This window comes from Pelobates fuscus, chromosome 5 (assembly GCF_036172605.1).
Source record: "Pelobates fuscus isolate aPelFus1 chromosome 5, aPelFus1.pri, whole genome shotgun sequence".
In the NCBI taxonomy this organism is placed as follows: domain Eukaryota; kingdom Metazoa; phylum Chordata; class Amphibia; order Anura; family Pelobatidae; genus Pelobates; species Pelobates fuscus.
The window spans coordinates 29,870,253-29,885,763 of NC_086321.1; the positions used below are offsets into that span (position 1 = coordinate 29,870,253).

At 44.4% G+C, this 15,511-nt stretch overlaps 1 protein-coding gene across 1 annotated transcript in view; it reads left to right on the plus strand.

The window, feature by feature from the left end:
* Positions 1 to 5,585: 5,585 nt before the first annotated feature.
* ARB2A (ARB2 cotranscriptional regulator A) overlaps positions 5,586 to 15,511 on the plus strand; it is a 395,986-nt gene continuing 386,060 nt past the window's right edge. The window contains exon 1 of the mRNA XM_063453692.1: positions 5,586 to 5,682. The gene's annotated coding sequence lies outside the window, so the exon portion shown is untranslated. The remainder of the gene's footprint in view (positions 5,683 to 15,511) is intronic.

A 15,511-nucleotide genomic window follows, 5' to 3' on the forward strand; every position in this document is an offset into this window, starting at 1 on the left:
GGAGAACACAGGGAGGTGAGGAGAAGGGGAGATTAGGAGAACACGGGGAGGGGGAGGTGAGGAGAAGGGGAGATTAGGAGAACACAGGGAGGGGGGGTGAGGAGAAGGGGAGATATGGAGAACACAGGGAGGGGGGTGAGGAGAAGGGGAGATGAGGAGAACACAGGGAGGGGGGTGAGGAGAAGGGGAGATGAGGAGAATACAGGGGGGGGTGAGGAGAAGGGGAGATGAGGAGAACACAGGGAGGGGGGTGAGGTGAAGGGGAGATGAGGAGAACATGGGGAGGGGGTGGAGAAGGGGAGATGAGGAGAACACGAGGAGGGGGGTGGAGAAGGGGAGATGAGGAGAACACGGGGAGGGGGGTGAGGTGAAGGGGAGATGAGGAGAATACAGGGAGGGGGTGAGGTGAAGGGGAGATGATGAGAATACAGGGAGGGGGTGAGGAGAAGGGGAGATGAGGAGAACACGGGGAAGGGGGTGGAGAAGGGGAGATGAGGAGAACACGGGGAAGGGGGTGGAGAAGGGGAGATGAGGAGAACACGGGGAAGGGGGTGGAGAAGGGGAGATGAGGAGAACACGGGGAGGGGGTGGAGAAGGGGAGATGAGGAGAACACAGGGAGGGGGTGAGGAGGAGGGGGGTGAGGAGAAGGGGAGATGAGGAGAACACAGGGAGTGGGTGAGGAGAAGGGGAGATGAGGAGAACACAGGGAGGGGGTGAGGAGGAGGGGGTGAGGAGAAGGGGAGATGAGGAGAACACAGGGAGGGGGGTGAGGAGAACACAGGGAGGGGGTGAGGAGAAGGGAAGATGAGGAGAACACAGGGAGGGGGGTGAGGAGAAGGGGAGATGAGGAGAACACAGGGAGGGGGTGAGGAGAAGGGGAGATGAGGAGAACACAGGGAGGGGGTGAGGAGAAGGGGAGATGAGAACACAGGGATGGGGGGTGAGGAGAAGGGGAGATGAGAACACAGGGAGGGGGGTGAGGAGAAGGGGAGATGAGAGCACAGGGAGGGGGGTGAGGAGAAGGGGAGATGAGAGCACAGGGAGGGGGGTGAGGAGAAGGGGAGATGAGGAGAACACAGGGAGGGGGTGAGGAGAAGGGGAGATGAGGAGAACACAGGGAGGGGGTGAGGAGAAGGGGAGATGAGGAGAACACAGGGAGGGGGGTGAGGAGAAGGGGAGATGAGGAGAACACAGGGAGGGGGGGTGAGGAGAAGGGGAGATGAGGAGAACACAGGGGGGGTGAGGAGAACACAGGGAGGGGGTGAGGAGAAGGGGAGATGAGGAGAACACAGGGAGGGGGTGAGGAGAAGGGGAGATGAGGAGAACACAGGGAGGGGGGATGAGGAGAACACAGGGAATTTTCAATTGTTGAAAATGTTCAAGTTTTATGCACATTATATGCAACAGCAGTATTTGCACTGTAAACCTTTTTTATTTATATAAAGTGTGGTGAACTTAAACTGTATGGCTATGCTGTGGTTCCTGTAGGCTTTGCTGTGGTTTCCTTCAAACGGCCCTGCCGATCCTATTTTTTTAAATTGAGGTGTGTTTGCTGACATATTCTGCTTGTGTTATTTATACTGTAATTGCTTTGTATCGTTGTATTTGTGCGTATATGAGATATTATATTGTATATGTTCATTAGTAGTTTATGGTATTTTGTATGATACATATGAATGTGGGTTGTGTATGAGGGCTGCTTGTGGAATTGTGTGTAGAAGGATATGTCACATTGTGTGTTAGGTAGTGTTTGGGGGCTGTTTGAGGTTTTGCACGTGAGAGGCTGCATGTGGGATTGTGTGCATGTATGTAGATTGTTAGTGGTGTTGCGTTTGTGGGGATTGTGTGTATGTTTGTGTGTGGGCTGTTCGTATTATTTACAAAAAGAAAGGTATAGTTTGTGGCGCTAAGAAACAGCTGCTGGAACACACTAGTGGGATTTAATCACCACAGTCCCACAATACGCATAACACAAGAATACAAGAAAGTGTGCAGCGCTCGTGATAGATACACGCAATAATATGTTAGTGGTATATCCCAAAGTTTATGTATAAGATAAGGGTAAATACCTTATTATAATAGGTCTGTATCAATTTAGCTCCTATACATAATAAACAAAAAAGATCATAGTATAATACTGCAGTGTAAGATAGATCAAATATAGCAGTCTTAATGGTCCCACTCACATGGGTTGGAGCCTGTTAGTGAAAAAACTGGCTCAGGTAAAAGCGCTTAGGGAGGAATTCCCACTGAAGTCCACAAGGCTGGAGCTTGAACCTCCAAATATGAGGGAAATAGAGCAGGCAAAACACCAATTTTAGAAATATATCAAATGTATTATTTATTAAAAAGCATTTAAAATCTTACATTCCAAATTGGGTAATGTCAGCATCAAGCACAACGCGTTTCGACGTCACAATACGTCTTCCTCAGGTGCAGTATTGTATTCAAGCTCAGCATACATTTAAATAAGCAATTTTGCCCGGGATACGGGTAAAAGGAACCTGCCCCCTTTGCCCATCAACCAATCACGTAAGTCCATTTGATCTGTGACTCCGGGCTCTGACGTTGTTGTTATCACTTCCGCGTTCTTGCGTTCCACCGCTGTTACTTCCGGGTTCGCATGCGTTCCACTTACGGTATTCATGCGTTCCAGCAGTTATCAAGTCCGTTTTTGCTCGTAATCATAAAAGTTAATAATTCAGCATACACAGGATGAAATTAGCTCGAGGCAAAGAAAAAAAAAAAGGGGGGGGAAAGCATACAAAAAATCATCAATATGAATACCCTAATCAAGGGAACTAATTTTATAACAAATCAATATAATTTAATTGTATATACATAATAAAAACATTATTAAAAAAGATAGTAAATATAATTATACATTTCAAAATCAATATTCCTCAGGAACACTGAAAAGGGAGTTCTCAACCACTCTGTATCGGCACATATTAATTTAATTCACAATGGTGATACCAAAAATTTGCACTTTATGGGAATACAGAGGGTTTTTAAGCCATGGAGAGGGGGTGACCATATAAGGATCCTAAATAAAACTGAGATGAAATGGATCTTTGAATTGGAAACCCTCTCTCCTAATAGCTTGAATATTGATTTTGAAATGTATAATTATATTTAATATCTTTTTTAATAATGTTTTTATTATGTATATACAATTAAATTATATTTATTTGTTATAAAATTAGTTCCCTTGATTAGGGTATTTCATATTGATGATTTTTTGTATGCTTTCCCCCCCCCTTTTTTTTTCTTTGCCTCGAGCTAATTTCATTCTGTGTATGCTGAATTATTAACTTTTATGATTACGAGCAAAAACGGACTTGATAACTGCTGGAACGCATGAATACCGTAAGTGGAACGCATGAGAACCCGGAAGTAACAGCGGTGGAACGCAAGAACACGGAAGTGATAACAACAACGTCAGAGCCCGGAGTCACAGATCAAATGGACTTACGTGATTGGTTGATGGGCAAAGAGGGCGGGTTCCTTGTACCCGTTTCCTGGGCAAAATTGCTTATTTAAATGTATGCTGAGCTTGAATACAATACTGCACCTGAGGAAGACGTATTGTGACGTCGAAACGCGTTGTGCTTGATGCTGACATTACCCAATTTGGAATGTAAGATTTTAAATGCTTTTTAATAAATAATACATTTGATATATTTCTAAAATTGGTGTTTTGCCTGCTCTATTTCCCTCATATTTGGAGGTTCAAGCTCCAGCCTTGTGGACTTCAGTGGGAATTCCTCCCTAAGCGCTTTTACGTGAGACAGTTTTTTCACTAACAGGCTCCAACCCATGTGAGTGGGACCATTAAGACTGCTATATTTGATCTATCTTACACTGCAGTATTATACTATGATCTTTTTTGCTTATTATGTATAGGAGCTAAATTGATACAGACCTATTATAATAAGGTACAGTGTGGATTCCCATTCACAAGTGCTGGGAGGAAGTGATCTGAGTGATTCCTCTAAGTGCTGCAATGCATAAATTGAGGATTGTCCTTCACTACCTCTTTGTATTAGCAGATATCTGAAGTTTCACTGAGACTCCTGATAGGCCAGACCCTGTTTGGCTCTAGCAGCCTTGAGTGCCGTGGAAAGACACCTCGAGTGCCGTGGGTTGCCTACCCCTGTTTTAGACCATTAACTGGTTTGATATAAAAAAAAATAAAAAATAACTGATAACTGAATAGCAATTTTCCCATTGACATATTGCATGTTAAGGAATACCAATCTCAAAAAAGTTTTAATCTTTATTAATGACTAATTTTGACTGTAGAGTCAACCCCCGACATGTCTATGTCTATTAAGGATCTATGGAGACCGCAGGATCCCCCCATAGACTTCGATCCTTTACTCTCGCACACGGGCAAGAGTACGGCAGTGACTTCAGCTAGCTGAAGACGAGCAGTGTGAGAAAGATGGCAGCATTCGCAAGGGACAGGTTCAGGTAAATAATCTCACCTTCACCTGCCCCCCGCGGTCACCGGACCACCAGCTGCGATGTCACCCCGAGGGGAGTTTGCAAATTCGGCAAAGTTCCCAGATGGTGACAGTGCCACTTTAAATGTTTTCATAGTTTACCCTGTGATAATGCCAGAGGACTCTGGGCACCACAACCACAGCAGCACTCTCTGCAGTAGTTTTAGTACCTAGACTCTCTTTAGGAAGAATACGTGAGAAATAAAATGTAAACAATGTAATTTATTTTAGGCATTCCTAAACTGTAACCTATAACCAAAATGGTGTCAAATAACATTCTATGGGCATTGCACACTGATTTTACCACTTCCCCTGCTCAGATGTTATTTATAAAGCCAAAATAATAAATAATAAAATATAAAGCCAAAATATCCTGTTTGGGATTATGAAGACACTCAGAGGAATTGCTGCCAGCAACCAAAATGGTTTCCCCGACCCCCTGAGCCCTTCCTGTGCAATTCACATGCTCTTACACTAACACACAGCATTTAAACCCTCAGTGTGGCTTATCATGCAGAGTCTGGCAGCGCGCGGAAACCTGGGAACGGTAGTCTCTTGTGCCTGAGGCTCAGTGACGCTGGATGAGCGACGGAACTACATGTCCCGGCAAGCTTCGCGGCGCAGAACGTTACGTGACTCGAAGCAGCCAATGAGCAGGTCGAGCGTGATCGAGAGCGAGGCTTGAAACGCAGACTCCCAGTGCATTTTCCCCCTTGCTCTTCCTTCCATGCTTACTTCCGGCCGGGTCCTCTCAAATGAGCTTGTTGCCAGTCTGCCCCTTGGCAGATAGAGCTGGTTATAATGACTGGGTTATTACCATGGCTTTATTGACACTGGCCCCCAAATATTACTAAAACTGTCCAGGCCCTGCCTTAAAACCCTGCAGCAGTGCCTGTATGGTGGACTGTCTACCAGGGTCCTTTACCCTGTCTTATTTTTAATGTGTGTAGTCAACATACAATAAATATCCTGGAAAGGTTATTCTTTTTTTAAATTAATATTCTTTTTTTTTTATTATTGTTGTTATTATTTTGTATACATTTTTAAAATATTTTTTCAATTTAAAAACAAACAAAAAAATCATTTGGGATATCCTTTTTTTAAACAATAATTTTGCGACTACGCGGTGGTGATCGCACGTGCAACGCACCTGTGAAAAGGGAGGCAGAGTGGGTGAGCAGCGCATGCGTTTGCATGATCAGCAACTGTTTACTGCATGACATTTTATATAATATATATTTTTTGAGCACTGTAATGAAGAAAAAATATGAACATTGCGTATAAAAAAGTAACGTTTTGCAAAAAAAGGGTCCCTAGTACTTGATAATTATACTCCCAACAGCCAAGGATCTGAGACCGATATGTTTACATATAAATCCAAGATGCCTCCTGCCTGACTGACGGGAGTATGATTATGGCATAACTGTGTATCTTATACAAAAATATGAACAAAAACTAAAATCTCCAAAACCTTCTCACAAATTTCTGCTCGTAGATTGTCGGAAAGAGGAAAAATGCAGTCTCTTAACCAGCTGTCAACTAGCATCTGCAAATTCAAATATCTAGCAATTGCTAGTTTTTTACATTTATTTTACTGTTCAGTGTTGAATAAGCACGTTAATACATTGTAATTGCACTGTTTCTTTACCGTGGCTACTAAGGAAACAACTAAATATAACATTATTGCCAGGTTTTATTAAATTCGTAGATTTTAAGAGTGCTTGTTCAGCTGTTTGATTATCAAAGTTGTGTTTTGGTTAAAATTTGTCCTTTGTATTGTTTGTCTACATTGTAATTTTTGTTAGCATATTTTTTTTTCACATATACAGTCTTTACGTGAATCGTAAATCTGGATGTGAAGAACAGTGTAGCATATGTATAATCTAAAATCTTCTGATTTGCTGTTCTGTGAGCTAACACATTTTAAGGCCACGTGTGTCGTCGTAGGAGGCAGGCTTGTGCAAGCTATTTTTATTTAGTCTGGTAGCAAGTCTGCTTCTGCATATGAGCAGTTGATTTTTTATTTTTTATGATCTAATTTGCCGTTGGAAGAGATGAGTAAGCATAGTGTAAAAAGTGAAAAGACGGCTTCCCCTCTCTAAAAAGTATTTTTTGAAACACAGAGTTAAACTTTCTTTATTCTTTTATCCGGTAACTGAAACTATTAATTGTTTATTATATTACCAGCAGACGTATTCAGAGTTAAAGAACTGATATGTAAAAACATGCTTTTATGGAAGATGGAATACATTTTCCTTTTTCTGGATAAAAACAGACTTCTGATTGATTTCTGCCACCTCTGTTGGAAGACATTTTCTGCATCAACAACTCTTTCTTTCAGGGTGAGAATTACTTAAAAGTGAATTTCAAAATTGTGTCTAAAATAACCAAGTTCTAAAAATTCTCCTAGAAAATTCTGGTTTTAGTTTGGCTATTTGGCTTAAATTTGATATTTACTTTAAATTTCCAGCAGTTCTCACCTTTATGAATAACCATGTGTATTAAAGCAGGGCTCGACAAATCCTGGTCGTCATGGCGACCAGGAAATTTGGCTTGGGATTTGTGAGCCTGTTCAGCTGCCTAGGAGCAGAGGAGGGCAGGCATGTAGAGCGGAGACAGGCAGGCAGAAGGGTGGCCAGTTCATGGAGATCTGAGGAAGGCGGGCGGGATGAGCAGCTCACGGACCACTGAGGGCGGCTGATTGCAGAAACCGCAAGGGAGCTGCCATCTCCCTGCTCTGCTACCTGTGTGCCCTCCAGTGATGCCTGGAGCCAGAATATGAAGTCACTCCAGCTCCCGCATCACTAAACAACAGAGCAGGGAGATGACAGCAGCCCCATTTGACCCCAACGCATCCCTAAGGTAGAGAGGTTGGGTGGACACCGTACTGATGATGCTGCGGTTGGGAGCACCTCCATGGCTGAAATCATCAATTTTGGATTAGCTAAAATCGGCACGGGGGTGGGGCCAAATGGCGTTTTGACCAATCAGGACCTGCTCATAGAGATGCATTGAATCAATCTCTATGAGGAAAAGTCAGTGTATCCATGCAGAGCGGGGGACGCTGAACGGCAGTGCTGCTTACTGTGCAGCCCTGAGCCAGGAAGCCCCTTCATTGGCCATCTAAGGAGTGGCTACTTGAAAGGTGTCCCTAGGGGCAATGTAAACACTGCCTTTTCTCTGAAAAGTCAATGTTTGCATAGAAATGCCTGAAGGGAGCTATTATACTCACCAGAACAACTACATTAAGCTGTAGTGGTTCTGGTGACCAAAGTGTCCTTTAAAGAATGTTGAAAAACCTGTCTCCTAACTTTTTTTATCTCGCTCCTAGATTCCAAGCAAATGTGTCAAACCCTGTATTAAAGATTGCTGCACACGACTTTGCAAACACATGTCAGGAGCCTTTGTTTCGGATGCTTTCGTGCTCCTCGAAAAAGTTTTGTCTTTTGTTTGTTAGATCCTTTCACAGATTTGGAAGTTTTATGTAACTTCATCTTTTTCCATTGTCTCATCCAAAAAAAAATGATTATTGATATGAAAATATACATGACTAACATACAAAGTGTTTCTGAATCTGGTTTCTACTGTTATTGTTTCATGTTGATGTATACCTGGCTGTGGAAATAATACTGCTTTCTGCCAATCAAATGACACTAGCCAGGAAGGGAATGCTAAGTAGTCTTCCGTGTTCTAGATGCAAAATATTATTTTCTGCGTAGTCTAGTGAAACCTTCGGACCTGCATTTTCTTCTGTTATGTTAATGTATGTGCACATGTTTTTATATTGACATCTAATATACGTGTTGCCATGAGACAGGAAAGTAACCAGTCTGACATGTTACCCTTGGTCCAGAGTCCGTGTCAGACTACAGGCGCCCTCGCCACGGGCTCTTGGAGGGACCTGCTGGCCAACTTCTTTCCAAGATACTATAGGCCCTTTAAAAACTTATGTGATTAATGTACTCCAGAAATTAGGGATCAACCGATATTGATTTTTTTGAGCTGATACCGATAATCTGTGAACTTTCAGGCCAATAGCTTACTGATATTCTGTACATTTACCGTATTTTTATTGTTTTGCAAATCCTTTTTTGTTTTTATTAAGTGGTAAATGCACAAAATATACATGCCAATCAGATTTTTATGTTTTCAAGAATATCTATGTGTGTGTGTGTAGTGGATGCAGTGAGAGTATTTGATTAGTAAATGCAATGTGTGCGTGTGTGTAGTGGTTTCAGTGTTTGTGTATTGGGAGCAGTGTTTTTGTGTGTAAATATGTGTGGTAGGAACTCCCCCCTACTCCCCCCCGACTCATTACCTGTCTCTTAGTGCTCCCCCATTCCCATGTTCCTCTCCCTTCTCTTTTAGTGGTCCCCCCTTACCCCAGTGTTCCTTTTCCCTTTCCACCCCTGTACCTTAGTGTCCTCCCTTAATGTTCCTCTCTCCCCCCTAGTGTTCTCCCCCCCTCCCCTGTCCTATAGGGCTCTTCCCCCCCCCTCCCCTGTCCTATAGGGCTCTTCCCCCCCCTCCCCTGTCCTATAGGGCTCTTCCCCCCCCCTCCCCTGTCCTATAGGGCTCTTCCCCCCCCCTCCCCTGTCCTATAGGGCTCTTCCCCCCCTCCCCTGTCCTATAGGGCTCTTCCCCCCCTCCCCTGTCCTATAGGGCTCTTCCCCCCCTCCCCTGTCCTATAGGGCTCTTCCCCCCCCCTCCCCTGTCCTATAGGGCTCTCCCCCCCTCCCCTGTCCCATAGGGTTCTTCCCCCCCTCCCCTGGCCCATAGTGCCCCCCCACCGTCCCTTTGTTCCCCTCTCTCTTGGTCCCCTTTGTCTCTTGGTAGCGTGGCCGAGCAGAGCAGTACAGGAGATTCAGCCTCCTTTACCCGACTGGACTGACAGGAAGTGCTCTCTTCTCAGTGAGTACTTCCTTTCAGTCCAGCCGGGTACATAAGTTCCTGTACCACGGTGCGCACTGCTCCGCCCTGCAACGCTAGACAGAGTGCCTGGCTGGAGGGAGCACTGTGCTCCCACATCCTGCCGGTCACTCTGATCTAGCGCCCCCCAGGCCGGTGCACCCTAAGGCAGGCGCTTGTGCCGCCTTATGGACGTGCCGGGCCAACTATTCGTTATCGGTATTGCTGGGGATTATCGACTGATACTTACAAAAAAAATCTAAATATTGGCAAAACCAATAATCGGTCAATCCCTACCAGAGATAGACCGACCGCTAGCCCTAATTCCCTGGAACTGTTTTGGGCATAGGACCATCTTCACGGTCGGTCAAAACTATGACTATGGAAATCCCGAACCCCTGAACCTATCTGGTTGGTTTTTGGATATGTTGGTCCCCCAGATCGGGACTGTCAGCGCATGTGGCTTTTGTGTGGTTTCCATGTGTTTTGGGGGTACTTTCGCGATATTGTAAAATGTATGTTTTCTATGCCTGGAGATAATTGAGTTTAGTACAATTCTTAACTCTATTATCTCTCCGGCACAGAGGAGGGATTATCCTATTTTGTGTGGGAGCTTGTCATAGTCCCCTCTCAGGTCCAGTGGGGAATGCCCCTGGAATATGTTATGGAAAACCCCTTGCATGGGGACTTGCGTATAAGGCCAGTTGTGGCTGCCATTAAACAGTTCCTCTTCACCCTCAACCTAGAGCCTTGTCTCATGTGTGGAGGGAACAGCTATATTCACTCTGGGGATTGCTATACTCATTATACTCCCTTGGATTATAATCACTAGCTCCAGGGTGGGTGGAGGACAGCGAGACCCCAACCAAGCTGTAATGCTGCCTGCGGGGTTTGCGGTGGTTATGGTGTAGGCTGGAGTGCTTGGAGTACTCGATGAGCACTAGGAAGCATCGATTGGCGGAGGCACCCAGTCGGGGTGCCAGTCGGTCAGCCACAAGCCTAATACAGGTCCTATCTGGGTCCTACAAATCTTGATCCTTCCATACCCATTGCTCAGAATGTTGTATCGGTGCATTCGGTACAAGTGATGAGTTCAAACTTGCTTGTGCAATTGTGAATTGCATTTCTTGATCCCATCCTAAACCTACATTGTCCATTGGTAATGCCAAAGAGATTTTATCAGCTCACACCAGTGACTGACTCCACGGGTTACATGAAGGCCAAATTCCCATTTTTCATCACTTCCTCATTATATGGTGAAAGTATTTGTACTGCTTAGAAGTGCTCCACTTTGTTGAATTGCCATTAATCCATAGGGTAATTCCAAGTAGAGATATGCTAATGTGTGAAAACAGGAGAGACTTCACCTGTGACCACTTTGATAAGTTGCACTGGATTGTGTGCATGTAGTGTCTCTTGATCAATGTGAATTTTGCAAGAAGAAAGTGTGCTGAATGGAATGTATTTAACTACCATATCTACAATAACATGCACGATGCAGACCATAGATGAGGGGGATCTTTTTCAAAAACATTTTTTTTTTTTTAAATTTATAGAAAACCTGAGCAAGTTGTTGTTGTTTTTTGTTTTTTAATAAAATATTGATGCCACGTGAGTGGGCTTATTATGTTGCCAGGAGTAACCTGGTGCCATTACCTGGAAAAGATGCAAGCTGCTTTACTACTATGGTTTGCCACTTACCTGGGTCCTGACGGGCGCCAATCCTCAAACCATGCAGATCTCCAGACTCCAGCGAATACTCTCAGCCAGTGAATGAAGAACTGTGAAAGCTCTATGCACAGAGTTGACATTAACCAGCCCAGAGCACTCACTGACAGCTGTTCACTTATCTCCGCATTCTCAGAAATTAATCCTGATTAGGAGAAAATGAGGCAAAAATAGCAGATCTGGAAACATTTTCCAACTCTGCCATAGTCATAACTTTGCTACTTTTGCCTCAGTTTTGCCACTCCGATTTAAAGGGACACTCTAGGCAAGGGGTAGGCAACCTTTTAGCAGCATTGTGCCGAAACAGGATTGTGATGTCCCGTAGCATGCCGGTCCTATTTTTTTAAATTGAGGTGTGTATGTTGCTGTATTCTGCTTGTTATTTATACTGTAGTTGCTTTGCATTTGTGCATATATGAGCTATTATATTGCTCATGAGTAGTTTGTGGTATCGTGTGATACCTATGAATGTGGACTGTGTATGGGGGCTGCTTGTGGAATATTGTGTGTGGATATGTCACAGTGTGTGTTTGGTAGTGTATGTGTGGGGCTCTTTGGGGTATTGCATGTGAGAGGCTGCATGCGGGGCTGTGTGCATGGATGTGGATTGTTAGCGAGTTACGTTTGTGTGGATTGTGTGTATGTTTGTGTGTGGGCTGTTTGTATTATTTGTATGAGGGGAGGGTTATTCTGCATTTCCGTGTATATCTAACAGTGTGGGGGGCCTCCCTGGATTCCAGTGGGGACCAGGCTGGCCATGCACAGGTCAAGGACAGGAGCTGTAACAGCAGTGTGCTACTACAGTGTGGATTCCCGTTCACAAGTGCTGGGAGGAAGTGATCTGAGATCACTTCCTCTACATGCTGCATAAATTGAGGATTGTTCTTCACCACCTTTTCGTATTAGCAGATATCTGAAGTTTGGCTCTAGTAGCCTTGAGTGCCATGCAAAGACACCTCGAGTGCCGTGCATGGCACTCGTGCCGTAGGTTGCCTACTCCTGCTCTAGGCACCAGAACCACTACAGCTTAAAGGGAAACTCCAGTGCCAGGACTCCCACGTCGCTGCCTGCTCCTCCCCCGCCGCTCCACCTTCTGCTTACGTCGGCCGGTGGGCGAGACTGATCCCGCCCACCGGCCGAGGAGACCTAATGCGCATGCGCGCACCCCATAGGAAAGCATTGAAAATGAATTTCAATGCTTCCCTATGGGGAATAGAGCGACGCTGGAGGTCCTCACACAGCGTGAGGACGTCCAGCGACGCTCTAGCACAGAAAACCTGTGCTATAGAGCAGGAAGTTCCCTCTAGTGGCTGTCTATTAGACAGCCACTAGGGGAGGACTTAACCCTGCAAGGTAATTATTGCAGTTTAAAAAAAAACTGCAATAATTACACTTGCAGGGTTAAGGGTAGTGGGAGTTGGGACCCAGACCACTCCAATGAGCAGAAGTGGTCTGGGTGCCTGGAGTGTCCCTTTAATGTAGTGGTTCAATAATTACACTTGCAGGGTTAAGGGTAGTGGGAGTTGGGACCCAGACCACTCCAATGAGCAGAAGTGGTCTGGGTGCCTGGAGTGTCCCTTTAATGTAGTGGTTCTAGGGCAAGGACTGTCCCTGCAGGCTTATCCGTATGATCACAGGTTTGTCCTGCAACAACAGAAGAGCTGACGGTCAACATCTCCACATGCAGCATGGTGACACCGAACATCTCTGAGGAGATGCTAATTGGTGCAGCATTGCAACCCCCAGTGCTTGTATTGGAAGCATTGTATTATCTGAGGTTCAGTTCTGCTCATCTCAGACTGCAGAGGAGTAGCAATGCCTGGGGAAATCAGGTGAGTAAAATGCTTTATTTTAGAACTTTGAGGGTAAATGTGTGGTCTTGCATGTGTAGTTAAAAATACAGATTTATGAAGCAAACATGCCTTTATTACTCTGCATGGCCATAAAAGCTGTGTTGTGGCCCCTACATTTCTTTGGTAGCAGTTTAATGCGGAGTTCTGTCCAGCACGGGTTACTAGGAATATGCTCAACTGTCCTTTAGACAGTACTTGGATAGGGATGGGGAATTCCTATCACCTGATGCAGTTCCAGGTGCCTTTAGTTTGCTTTTAGTCTGTGGCAGGGGCAATATAGAGAGCATGTCCTCTGCACCTCTGGTGGGTGCAGACCACAGTAGTTGCTCCCTCACTCCACAGAGCTAACATAAGTGTCAGGTGGGCTCGGCTCGAGCGCTCCTGACCTACCCACTTCTCTTTGAGCTGTACTACAGCTCCTTTAGCTGCACGTAATGCCCCGATCGCATGCGCACGCGCACACTTAAAGATGGGAGGGTTTGCAAAGACTACAGACAGCTGCAGCTTTTTATATATATATTTATTTTAAATAACTGTCAATCGAGTGTTTTTTTTATGATGAGGAGGGGAAAAAATGAAAAGGGACAGAACTGCTTTGTTATACACACCATGTGCAGTCCAATGGATCAAATTCATCTAGTTTTTGTTACAATAAATGTGTATCTTTTAGGCCAATCTCATGCTGTTCAGTCCTGTTAAACCATACGTGTAAGAGTGGCAGTAGTCTGGATCCAGAGATATTGTTAGTTGTGTGCTGGAGGCAAGTTAGACCCCTGGCACACATGACCTAGTTAGCCCAGAAATCTGTTCCAGGCTACCTAATGTCATTTACGTGCATAAAAAATGTTTGTCGTCAGAGTGCAGATACAACAGCTTCTCCCTTGCAGGCATTACCTGCACTTAGAAAGCTCTTGTGTCTCCTCCCTTCTTCCTCCGATTGGTTACTTTTTAAAGTTCCTTGCCCTCCCTCCATCTCTTTTTTGCCCTCCCCTAGCGGGCTCGGTGCGTGCCCATGCACTCTAAGCCCTTTAAATCCACCAATCAAAGACTCCCGGTGCTAGATTAAGGTATGTAAAACTTACATCTAAAATGCTCTTTGAGAGTTTATTGTGGGGGAAATCGATAGAATAATGCCAATAGGGCATTATTCTATTTTTAAAAATGGTTGGCGAATCCCTTTAAAGAACATATGAAGTATGTCTGACTTAATATTCTCTGATGAAAAGATGTGTCTGAAGTGTGTTTAAGGTGCTTAGTATGACCCTATAAAGATGATTGATGCGGATGAGTAATAAGCCTGTTGGCAAAGTATGTATGTGGAGCAGCAAATGCTCCTCTGTGGGACTCTAATGCACAAGAAAGATCAACTGAAGGATCAAAACATTGCATTTTATGGTACAACAAACCGAATGGTGACTTAATAGTATGATTCTGATGTTTTTCCTTAGTCTAATTATTCTATGTAGTTCTGCACTCTTGAGCTCAAACTATTTAATCAGCAATCTGTAGGTTGATTAGTTGGTTAACATGCCTATTGACTGGATAATGTGTGGGTATATGGCCTGGATAGTAGCAGTGCACTCCAAATTTAAGCCCTGTATGTACAGTTGTAACAAGAATTATCCAACTCCCATTAAAAACCGGGTTTATTGTCAACATTTACAGACTTTCAGCTATTTGCAATGAACAAATCAAACAAAAGCTATTGAAATCGCTCAACACAACGAATGCTTCAAGTGATTTCCCCAAATTCAACTGAAAATGCAACTTATGAATTCTCCAATCTCAAAATCATTCAACCCTCTGAAAAGAATCGCTCACAACAGCACAACTATGCAAAACCGTCTCAAGCTCACCTGATTCAACTAATTAAGGGCTTCTGGGAAGGCAGGTTGCGAGAAATCCTCAAGTGACTGCAAAAGACCTGCAGCAAGACTTGGTGGCAACAGGCAGTGGGATTTCAGTGGGAGCCGTAAGGAGCGTACTAAATGCAGAAGATTTCCATGCCAGAACTCCAAGTTGTACCAAACTACTGACTAATATGCTCAAAATCCTATAACTAAGCCACATAAGTTTGGGGATTCTGTTCTGTGGACGGTGAAACAAAACTGAAACATTTCAGCCCATTTCAGCAGTATGTCTAAAAGGAAGAAGATTGAAGCATATACTGAAAAGAATACTCTGCCTACAGTTAACTATGGTGGTGACTTGGTGATGCTCGGGGGCTGCTTTGCATCTTTTGGCACTGGTAACCTGAAGTGTGTGGCAGGCAAAATGGATTCAATGAAGTATCAGGAAATCCTAGGAGAAAATGTCATGCTGAGTCTTGGGCGTTGTTGGACCTTCCAACAAGACAATGATCCCAAGCATCCCAAATCTCACAAGGCTTGGTTGCAGAAGTCCTGGAAAATTCTACAGTGGCCATCACAGTCACCTGACTTAAACCCCATAGAAAATCTTTGGTGGGATTTGAAGAAGGCGGTTGCAGCACACAAACCCAAGATTATTACTGA